Here is an 11,815-nt window from a genome sequence, read left to right on the forward strand (position 1 = left end):
ATGAAATTTCCTGGCTCATTGAGCTACCAGAAGCTCAGTAGGTTTCAGTTGGTTTAATTCGATGACTCAGAGTTGTCACCAAAGACCCTGATTCTTTGCATCTTTCATTTTTGCTTTCTCTGGCATCGGTTTCATTCTACAGCAGGCTGCCCCATGGGACCACGAGATGGCTTCAACTCCCAGAGCTGTGAGGTCCAGGGATGGGTTGGGTTCGCTACCAGAAGTGCACTTGAAAGAGAAAAGAAACCTTTCTCCTGAGACTGCATTTACCTCTATCATTCTCTTGTCTGCCTGTGAACCAGTGACTTCAGCAAGGGTCTATGGATTAGTTTAGGCCCAATCCAAGGGCTTCAATATTATAAGTGGAGATGGAAGCACATCTTGAGGCAGAAGATATGTGTCTGAAAGCCAAGATACTTGCCAAAAGGAGAGGGAGACCAGACTGTCAATTACAGAGAACAAATATGTCTAAACTATAAACTTTATGTAATAGGACGAAGACAGTCTTCCCAGTCTCAATCCTGTGAAGCCAGAAGAGAACAGTTAAAAAGGAAGAATAAGAAGAAAGGAGGAAGGAAGGAAGGAAGGAAGGAAGGAAAGGAGGAAGCATGAGAGGGATGGAGGGAGGGAAGGAAGGAAAGGAGAGGAAGGAAGGAAGGATTTTGTTTTCAAAATCCTCTGGTCAAAGTAATTGACAGAATGTCATACTTTGAAGGAGAGGGCTTTAGGCTCTTGCTCAAGGCCTGTTAATTCTACATATTCTTTATTAACCCAAACTTTATTGTTTCTGCATCATAATAAGTGAAAGGGTGTAGGTGAAAATGACATGGCTAGCCCTGTTGAGTTTTCCCTTTTCTGTCTTTTGTTCTTTACTATTGCTGTGCATCATCATCAACTAGGAATGGGATGACATGGGCATGGTGTTTTTAAAAAGATCTCCAAGGAATCTAAAGTGTCTCCTGGGGTGAGAACCAAAGCTATGGTAGTTTTGATCAATTTGACAGCTGATAAGTCAGTAAGGGAAGAGGCAGAAGAGCTTAAACTTGAGGTAGTGGTTCTCCATGCTTTCTTGTTTAACAGATGGAACACGAATACCAAGTACAGCATTATCTAGAGGACTCTCGGTGGATGGCACTAATAATGGCTAGTGGTTGATAGCAGTCCCTAAGAACAGTTCGGTATGAAATATGATATATGATTTGACCTGAAAGTTTAAGTACAGCAAGGGGGCCAGCCTCACTGTGGCTGCTGGAACATGGAAGGGCAGGAGTCCGCTCCTGGCAGAGCGAGATGTACTGGGCTAAGTACACCAAAGCCAAGCTGCACTGTGACTTTCTGTAACTAAGGGCAGCTGCAGATATACTCTGTCATGTGAATCAGCCCCTTAGGTTTGCCCCACAATTTGTCATTGCCGTTCAGGACGATGTTCACTGTTGACATTTGCTCCTAGTTCTGTGGTGGATCCTTCTCTCCCCGACTCACCGTCCCTCTCCTTTCTTGCGGCTCTCCCTTGCGTTTCAAGTCCTTTGACGTCCCATATCCATATTCGTAGCTCAGTTTCTCTTTTCTCTTTTCAAGGGAAAAATGATCTTAATTACAGTTCAAAAGCGGNGACCTGAACGGTCATTGCCGTTCAGGACGATGTTCACTGTTGACGTTTGCTCCTAGTTCTGTGGTGGATCCTTCTCTCCCCGACTCACCGTCCCTCTCCTTTCTTGCGGCTCTCCCTTGCGTTTCAAGTCCTTTGACGTCCCATATCCATATTCGTAGCTCAGTTTCTCTTTTCTCTTTTCAAGGGAAAAATGATCTTAATTACAGTTCAAAACCGGATGTTTCTGTATGTGTTCAGTCAGTACTTAGCGAGTACTAATGGGGTCCTGGGCCCTGTGCTGTCAACAAGCCTGATGTGTTCCCCAGTCTGCTAGCGCCCGCGGTCTAGCTCCCTTATCGGTTGGCTTTGCTATCAGCATATTACCCTTTTCACATTCCTTTTATTTATTAGAACTTCCTCACTTAACTGTTTTTTGTGCACTTTTATTTTTGCTAAACTGCTAAAAACTATTTTTTAGTCTTAATATTTTACCTCTGTTCTCTTATTTTTTTAAAGATTTTTAATTTTAAAGTATTTTCCCTGGGCCGTGGGTATTAGTTTTCTGAAGAAAGTCTTCAAAGGTTGGGGAAAGCACCTGAGGCTGCCTCCAAACTTCTGCCACTTGTCCGGGTGGCCGACACCTGCCACGTGGGATGGTTGCTACTGTCAACCATGTCTTTCCTACACTTTCACTTATTAAGACACTGGAGGAGCACCTGGGCGGCTCAGTCGTTAAAGTGTCCGACTTCAGCTCAGGTCATGATCTCACAGTTCATGAGATAGAGCCCCGTGTTGGACTCTGTGCAGACAGCATGGAGCCTGTTTGGGACTCTCTCTCTCTCTCTCTCTCTGCCTTTTCTGCTTGTGCGCTTGCTCTTTCTCTCTCTCTCTCTCAAAAATAAGTAAACTCTAAAAAAAAATACTGAAGAAACAACTATCAGCTAATAAATGAGGAAAACTAAGAGTTGGAGGGCTCTAAGAGAATTCCTAAAGCCCTCTTCTTCAAAGCAGAGTACTAACCTCTGTCATTTATTTTGGCCAGAAGACGATTCCCCTTGAGCTCCCTCTCCTCTTCTTTTCCTTCCCTCCTTCCCTCTCCCTATTTTCTTCCTCCCCCCCTCCCTCTCTGCTTCCCTCTTTCTCTCTAATTATTCACTTTGAGCTTTTGAGGACTATGAGACTGTCTCTGTCCTATTAAATAAAGTGTTTGTAGTTTATTGGACCTTCCAGGGATGAGCCATAATGGCAACACCACCAGCCCCATAGAGTCTCCTCCTGCCCCCGTAGTCACCTTCTCTTGTGAACCTGTCTTTGTGACTCTTACCCAGCACACCCAGGGCCACTTCAACTGACTGCGAGGAGTGACCCCGGAAGGAACAAAGCCAGAACGTGCGTGCGTGATGGTAGTAGGAGAGGTGCTCCCGCCGTGACCAGCGCCGAACCTGGCTGGCTTGTGCAGAACAAGGTCCTGTCCCACGCGTGAGTGAGTCAGAGTGTCGGCGCAGAGCTTGGAGAACCTTTCATATGCCCATCTCTTGTCCCTTTTGGGCTGGATATTTTAGGCAGCTTTTCAAAAGTAAAATTCCAGGAACACATTCCAGGAACACTTCTTGAAGTGAAATGCTACAGATAAAAAAAAATTCATTTAGACAATATGTTTGCATAAACATAAAAGGACAAGGCCACAGACATCCAAAATGGTTTTGTAGAAATAGGAAAGAAAAGAAGGCTATCTCAATTTCTTTTTATTGTTTTTCTTTTGTTTCTTTTCTTTTCTTTTTTTTTTAGTTTATTTTGAGAGAAAGAGCAAGTGTGAGCAAGGGAATGACAGAGAAGGAGAGAGAGAGAATCCCAAGCAGGCTCTGTGCTGTCAGCATGGAGCCCGATGAGGGGCTTGAACTCATGAACCATGAGATCATGACCTGAGCCAAGAGTCCGACGTTTAACTGACTGAGCCACTCAGGAACCCCTCACTTGTTTTAACTCCAGCAGGAAAATCTGGAGTTTGATGTCATATAATTTACATAAATGGGAAGGACAAAGTGCAGTTAAGAAAGCATTTATCCCGCCAGAGAAACAGATTCCACATGTGGCTGGAACAGGCCCTCGCTGGGGTTGAGGTGCTCAGGGCCCTCTGTCACTCTGTGTCAGTGAAGGCCTAGCAGACGAGTGGGTGGCACCTCAAGACGGGCTCCAGGAGGGATGACCGAGAAGAAGGAGGTCCCAGGGCATGCCCAGGACCCAACACTAGCGGAAATGCAGGCCCAGGGGAGCGGGGGGCAGGCGGTGTGGGCTGCACACAAGAACTCAATCTGCAGTGTGAGCAGAAGGCCTGGCACATTCCAGAAAAGAAAATAGGGTCACAGTGAACTGCTTCAATAAAAGAGTCCTCTGTACGGGATATTTGGGCCCCCATTGCAGAAGCACAGCTAACCGATACCTAAGTGTTTCCAAATTGAGGAATGACAAAGTTGATAAAGAGACACATTTGGCGAACATTTATTTTCCTCCCATTTATTTTGTCTCCTTTGAGAACATAGACATGAAACACATCAGTAGCACAGTGCCTGCTACAGAAGACTGGGATCCCTCTGTTCTGTAGAAATACCGAGAAAAGCTATGTTTGCTACCTGGAGATTATGGGGCTCAAAAAGGCTTCGAGATTCTGCTCACAAGAGGGTGAAACTGTTTCCCTTGACAAAGTCTAGTGGGTACGAGGAACATAGTGGTCAAAGGGGAAGTGGAAAGTCAAAATAAGGATATTAAACAAAGGAAAGAGCTCTTAGGGAAATAGCTGAGAAGGAAGAGCAGACTCTTTCAGCTCTCATTCTCCAAGAGAGCAGGCCGTCTGCACAAAGAGAGTCCCCACCCCCACGCAGCGTGTAGAGATCCTACCATTATTACCCTTATGTTAAGAGTGTTCTGCTAAGTGACGTCAGGGTGGTCTGTGGGCAGTGGATGGATTTTCTGGCACATGGTAACTCCTTTCTCTTTTCTTTGCTCATTTTTCCATCTGCCTTCTTTCCAGATAACAAAGTTTATTTTATGACCATGGTTAGACTGATAACGTAGGTTAAAATCTCAAGCCCTTGCTTGCTAGTATTGTCAGGTGCACATTATATAATCCAGGATAGAGAACATTATAACTTGAGAGAACTCTAATGGCATCATATTTTGTTTCATATTAGGATGGCCTTCACTGAAGTAATATATTGATTCAATTCAGAGACTGCTGGGGTACCCTCAATAAGTCTTTTAAATGGCTTCGAGAGACTAGCTACCCATGTTGCAGGGTCTAGGTAGGGTGTTTTTGTTTAAATAATAATTTTAGAATAGCTGTTGTTAGGAAAAAATACCCTTAGGAAAGGGCAAACAGGAATTTTTTTTTTTTTATAACTGTGTTTATGTTGATTAGTTTGAGGAGTACAGAAATATCCATAATTATCACAGGCTAAATGCTTTAGGGTTTTATAGGAAAAAAACAAAGCTTAGAGGAATGTGGTGACCTATACTAATTATAAGTGGCAAACTCTCTCCCCTTCATCATTAAAGAAAGGTAATATTATTAAAGTTCAACGGTTTGTAGGGCTTCTGCTTATGGTCAGGATAAATCAACAGAGGATGGATTTGCCTTCCTGCCTGAAGCACTTATAAAGAACTAGACAAAATATATGAGCCATTGGAACTCAAGACATTGGACACAAGGCACCAAGGTCCAGTGAGTCTTGACAGATGGGAAGCAGCTAGGTGAGCCCTCCAGTCGCTCCAGACTACTGCCTAGAGAACGTTTCGAGACTGTGTTGTAGGGAGAGGAAACCCAGGCAGTGTGTGTTGTTCTCTGTGAGTTGAGAGATGGAGGAGAGAGTGTAGGAAAGACAGGGTAGGAAGATTTTACAGGACAGAATATCAGAAAATGGCTCATAAACCTAGATATAATACCTAAAGCTGAGAGAAAACACAGGACATTTTTATGACTTTGCATGTAGACAGAGTTCTAAACTCTATAACACCAAAACCAATGATCCGTAAAAAAACCAGTTGATAAATATAGTACTTAATCAAATTAAGAATTTCTGCTTTTCAAAGACTCTGTTAAAAGACTGGAAAAGACAAGACACAGACTTGGAAAAAATGTATTTGCAGATCACATATCGATAAAGCACTTCTATACAGAATACATAAAGAATTCTCAAAATGCAGTAAGAAAACAACCTGATAAAAAAAAATAGGCAAAAGATTCGAACATACAGTCAACCAAAGAAGATATACAGATGACAATTAAGCACATGAAAAGATACTCAACATTAAGGAAATACGAATTAAACCATAATGAGGTAACAATTACACACATATTAATCTGACCAAAATTGAAAAGTCCCACCCTACCAAGTTGGGAGAAGTGGAACTTTTATACCCTGCTGGTTGAGAATGTGAAATGGTATCAACTGTTTGGGAAGTAGTTCGGCAGATTCTTAAAATGTTAAATATATTGACGGAGGAACAAGGGGGAGAAGAAGGGCGGAAATGGTGGGGGAAAGGGAGAGAGGCAAACCATGAGAGACTCTTGAATGCTGACAAAAACTGAGGACTGATGGATGTGGGGGGAGGGGGGGATGGGCATGGAGGAGGGCACTTTGGGGATGAGCACTGAGTGTTATGTGGAAACTAATTTGACAATAAACTATTTGTAAAAAAAAAAAAAAAAATGTTAAATTCATTTTACTCCTATTTACCCATGATAATGAGAGCATATGTTCATCCTTAGATTTGTACATGAATGTTCATAATGTCTTTATTGTAATAGTTCCAAACTGGAAACAACCCAAAATCTGTTAACATGTAGGGAAGCAAAAATTTGTCACCCCAAAATATGTTTCTTTGGCAACGGCTGATAATTTTTAAGAAACAGAAGGCTCTGGAAGAACCTTTGATCTTTCCCCTAACTGCTTAAAAGAATTGAGATAGGGGCGCCTGGGTGGCTTAGTCGGTTAAGCGTCCAACTTTCGCTTGGGTCATGATCTCGCGGTTCGTGGGTTCGAGCCCCGCGTCGGGCTCTGTGCTGACTGCCAGCTCAGAGCCTGGAGCCTGTTTCAGTCTGTGACTCCCTCTCTCTCTGACCCTCCCCTGCTCACACTGTCTCTTTCTCTCTCTCCTAGAAATAAATAAAAAGTTTAAAAAAATTAAAAAAAAAAAAAAAAGAATTGAGATAGAGGGGGCATCTGGGTGGTTCAGTCAGTTGAGTGTCCACCTCTTGATTTTGGTTCATGTCATGATCTACCAGTTCATGGGATTGAGCCCCACCTCAGGCTTCGTGCTGATAGCAAGGAGCCAGCTTGGAATTCTCTCTCCCTCTCTCTCTGTCCCTCCCTCAGTTGTGCTCTCTGTCTTTTTCTCAAAATAAAATAAATGAACATTTTAAAAAAACCTAAAGGAATTTTGATAGAAGATGTGCTCCAAGAAAGGAGCTGTCACCATAGATAGCTATGAACTAGGAGTGGTAGACAGGGAGGAACTTTAACAAAGTGTGTTAAAATTCCTCTCTATGTCTCATTGTTTCTATATGGCTCAGCAAACGTTTGTTTACATGATTCTTTTTCATTTTCCTATAAATTATTTCCCTTCCCTTTGACATCCCAGGCCCCAACCTTCTTCTCCTTAGCTCTGGGTGGCATAAAAGCCTCAGTGGCCTGACTACCTGTGATTCTCATATTCTTATGGAGCCCCTGTATATATGCAATCAGATTAGATTTTCTACTGTTAATCTGTCTCATGTCAATTTAATTCTTAGATCAGCCAAAAGAATATTGAAGGGTAGGAGAAAATTTTTCTTCCCCCAACAAATATGTAAGGGGGTAAACAAATTGTAGTATATCTATAAGTGAAATATGACTTGGGAATAAAAAGCAACAACAAATATTAATGTCAAAATAATTATGCTGAGTGAAAGAGACTAGCACCCCACCAACCCCACTTCCTGAGTGAAAAAGAATGAGAGAGCAAACATACTCAAGGATTACAGTTGTAGAAAACTCTAGAAAATGCAAAATAATCCCTAGTGACAAAAAAAGCCAGTCAATGAGTGCTTGCCTAGGCTAGGGAGGAATGGGAGAGAGGAATCACCAAAGGGCATGAGGAAACTTTCTGGGGCAATGGATGTGTTCATTCTCTAGATTGTAGTGATGGTTTCACACATATAATTATATACCAAAATTTATCAAATGGGTCCGTTAAATATATGCACTTTTCTGTATGCCAGTTACACCTTAATAAAAACAATTGTGAACCCAGTGTGAGTATTTTCTTGCTCCTTACTAACTCACTGGAATAACAGTGGTCACTACGACTGCATCCAATGAAACACTCATAACTTTCTACTCTTCACTGGGTTATGCTAATGATATGTTGATGGTTACAATTGCCTTTGTTAGGAGATATTTAACAAAAATATTAATAATTCTTTATGATCATTTAAGATACTCCTTAAATTGTTGTTGTTATTTGTAAAACTCTTGATTCTCAGAGGACAGATAGGTCGTTATAGTTGTTGATAGATTTGTTGTGTTACCACTACTTAGACTAACTCTTCCTGTGGCCTGAGGTTTTATGTATATGTATCTGTGTCTAAATTTTCTATTGTTAAACTTTCATCTGTCAGAAAACCCAGGCACTTCCTTAAAAAGACTAAGGATTTTTTATAAACATTTGTCTTTCTGAGCCCTCTCAATTTTTTTCTTGGTATTTACCACACAGTTTTCAAGTGCTGACAGAAATAACTCGAGTACATGAGGCTTAATTTGCTACTTAATAAGTACTTGTTTTAATTTTATAAATCTTTTACATCTCTTGGGAAAATACAGCTCATTGATGAATAACTTTGGCACTTTTACAGTGCTTTGAATTCTTATAAGCTTTACATGACATCTTTTTCAAACATGTAGTAATTTCCCCACCACCGATTTCACATTACATCTGCATGACATATACACCCTAAAATAAATACATTTCAGAGTATTTACATAGTATTATAACTCTCCTGTTTTTTGTAGTCAGGTTTATGTGCACTGAATAAATAACTGGTACGTTTTGTCTTAACCTGTTGCTTTGGATTTATAACATGCTAAAGCTCATAAACTCAATAGAGGAATCCAGATTCATGTGATAATCACAAGATTAAAGATTCTCATGACCCTTGAATATGAAACATTCCCTTTTGAAATGAAACAGGAGTTTTCCCAAGTCTTCATGGTATGCACAAAACAATAACCTCCCTTTATATACAATTGTTTCCATCTAAATTTTTCTTTGTAGCCCTTAAAAAAGCTTTGAGAAATCTTTTTTTTTTTTTTTGTCCTGCTGAGGAACATGGCCCAAGGAATTCAGGCCAGTTGCTACTTCCTCATCCATGGACAACAGAGGTCCATGTGGAAACATCTTGGCCTGGCCAGATTACAGTCTAGTTATCTCCTAAAATAATTTCTTCCATGAGTTAATTTAATCACATTGGTAGAAAACTGTCATGTGCTGTATGTAAGCTGCTTATGTAAAATCAGCAGAATTGTTCCTTCCAGGTTCCATTCATACCACTTCTTGGAACTTAAATCTTAGTCCCATCATGGCAAATATTTCCTACTTAGCAAGGTCATGTCCAGTTACTGAGTTGGGATTTTCTGGGCTCAAATGTTTCTGCTTTAAACCCTGAATCTGATTCTTTAATTAGATTTTAGACACCAATAAAAGAAAACTACTGATATTATCAGAATAACACTACAATGCGTCAATGGAATTACTTGTTAATTCACTTAAACACATTTGCAGAGTGGACATTGTTTTTGTTGTTTATCCAGACCCTCTTCTCTTGGCCTTGCTTTTCCCCACTATCTTCAGTACATAGTTTCAGAAAGAACCACTATGTTCACGTAGTATTTACCATGGAGAGAAAGTAGAATCATGAAATAGTTAGAAACAAGCGCACAAAAGCCTCTGAACTTTGTGACGTTGGTAAATCAGCTTAAGTCTGTTTCCCCATTTGGAAAATTGAATAATAGTAGTAAAGCTGATCCTTGAACAACATGACTTGACCCTTGAACTGCATGACTCCATTTACACGCAGATTTTTTTCAGTAAGCACACTACAATATTGTAAATATATTGTTCTCTTCCTTATGATTTTCTTAATAGTATTCTCCATTCTCTAAGTTACTTTGTTGTAAGAATACTGCATATAATACATACAATATACAAAATATGTGTTAATCAACTGTGTTATTGGTGAGGCTTCTAGTTAATAGTAGTCTATTAGTAGTTAAGTTTTGGGGGGTCAAAAGTTATACATGAATTTTTGACTATTCATGGAGGTCGGCACCCCACCCCCTGCTTTGTTCAATGGTCAACTGTACTTACCTTATAGGATTATTGTGAGAGAGAAACAGCTTTTGGCCTTCAGAGGCAGGCCTGGCCCTCAACTCTCTTGTTGCCCGTAAGCAATTTCACAGGATACCAACATCAGACAGGGTCACTGTGACCGTGTTGAAGCAAGAAACAACAAAAGCACTCCATCAGCGTGTCTGAATATCAAAAATCAACAAGCGAAATAAGAAAAAAAATCAAAACGAAAATAATATTATCCAAACCACAAAAACGACCAAATGTCCTCTTTTTCTGGGAATCACTGGAATGACCACAGCTGCTTTACCAGGTACAGCTTTTGTTCTACTTCATTTGTCCTGCCATCTAGATAAAAATGATATAGAAGTCCAATCACAAAATGTTCTTGCCTCCGGACAACATCCAGTGCTGAGAGCAGCCCACTTTTCTTGTACCATCCCCAGAGTCCCCTGACACCAGGCCAGGCCCTACTGTATTAACTATGTTTCTAGTTTCTGTATCTGATGTTTTGCCTTCTGGGACCTTGCTGCCTTGATCCCCGCTTTCATATGTAAGCTAACCACTCCAGAGCCTGTTTACACTTGTGAACCACAGACCCCTCGTTCTAATCTCCCTTTACCAGGAGCAGACAACTGCTCCACAACCCAGTGAAATCATTCAAAATCTCCTAAACCTAGTAAGCCCATTCCTTCCTGGAGAAACCACAATAAGAGCTTTTCCCTTTCCTCTCGCTCTCTGCCTGCCACCAGCCTCAATGTTCTTTCCTGTGGCGTGTCCCCTACTCTGGGGAACTGTACATAAAAAAACAAAATCTTTTAAATGGCAATTGTCTTCTGATCAGTCATCCTCACCAAAACTGGAATGAATGCAAAATCCCATGTACATTTTTAAATACCTGTAAGTTCTTGCCAGCCTCCTCCCACTAACACGTTCCACAGTTCTCCATGCCATGTGGTCTCTTGTATTTCAGTGAGCCATTAGGCCAAGTTCATTCTATGGCACATATGTTTTGTGTGGTCTTTGCCTGGAGGATGTTAATATGAGATTAAATGAAGTAAGTAATGCTTGTAAAGGTCAATGACTGAAAACCTTAAACACTTCAGTGATATTAAAAATGTGATCTAGTTCCCTTGCCCAAGGGTCATTGACCCAAGAGATGACCTTGGGGTGTTAGACCACCTTTTCCAAAGGAGAATCACCGAGGACAAAGCCCACAAACACAAAAGGAGTTGGTTATTCAGGTTTATTTTAGTTCGACCGGACGGCCCCTCCCAAGCACCCAAAGAGTCCTCAGAAGAGCGCCCCATCGAGCCATAGCTCAGGGTTTATATAGGGAAAGGGGCGAAGCCAGTGTACAGAAGCAAGAATTTTGCGGTTAGAGGTGGGAGGTGGCTTAACAGTTGCTTGAAGAACATGTTTGACCGTTCTAATCACAATGTTCACTAAAGATTTACATCTCGGGGGCTTGCTGCAGCCAGGAGGAGCTAGGTTGCTCAGCCCCTGACCTTTTACCCGAATAGAGTTTGAGATCAAACAATAGTTGGTATGTCCTCATTTGCAAGCCCCTCACCTTTTGGCTCAAGGGAGTTTTTACAGGGGATCCAGTGAGATTTCTCTTTAGACAAATGGACCTGCAACAAGTGAACTTCAGAAGTTACTGAACCTGTTTTGTCATTTTTTCTATTTAGGAACTAGAACTTGATGAGGTTTGGGGGTGACAGGAGGTCCGGAGCCGACGACCAACAAAGAATTCTCAAAGACATCTTTGGTGCAAAAGGTGATTTCATTAAAGCGCAGGGACAGGACGCGTGAGCAGAAAGAGCTGCCCTAGACCCTGTG

General features: G+C 41.3%; 1 long non-coding RNA gene across 1 annotated transcript; it reads right to left on the reverse strand.

The window, feature by feature from the left end:
- Positions 1–1,725: 1,725 nt before the first annotated feature.
- Positions 1,726–10,994, reverse strand: LOC144222048 (uncharacterized). Its single transcript, XR_013332270.1, has 4 exons — positions 10,872–10,994; positions 9,992–10,321; positions 2,916–3,214; positions 1,726–1,787 (listed from the first exon to the last, which is right to left on the reverse strand). It is a non-coding gene; the product is annotated as an uncharacterized LOC144222048 (long non-coding RNA).
- Positions 10,995–11,815: the final 821 nt, after the last annotated feature.

The sequence above is a fragment of the Crocuta crocuta genome, unplaced genomic scaffold, assembly GCF_008692635.1.
Source record: "Crocuta crocuta isolate KB4526 unplaced genomic scaffold, BGI_CrCroc_1.0 scaffold376, whole genome shotgun sequence".
NCBI lineage: Eukaryota > Metazoa > Chordata > Mammalia > Carnivora > Hyaenidae > Crocuta > Crocuta crocuta.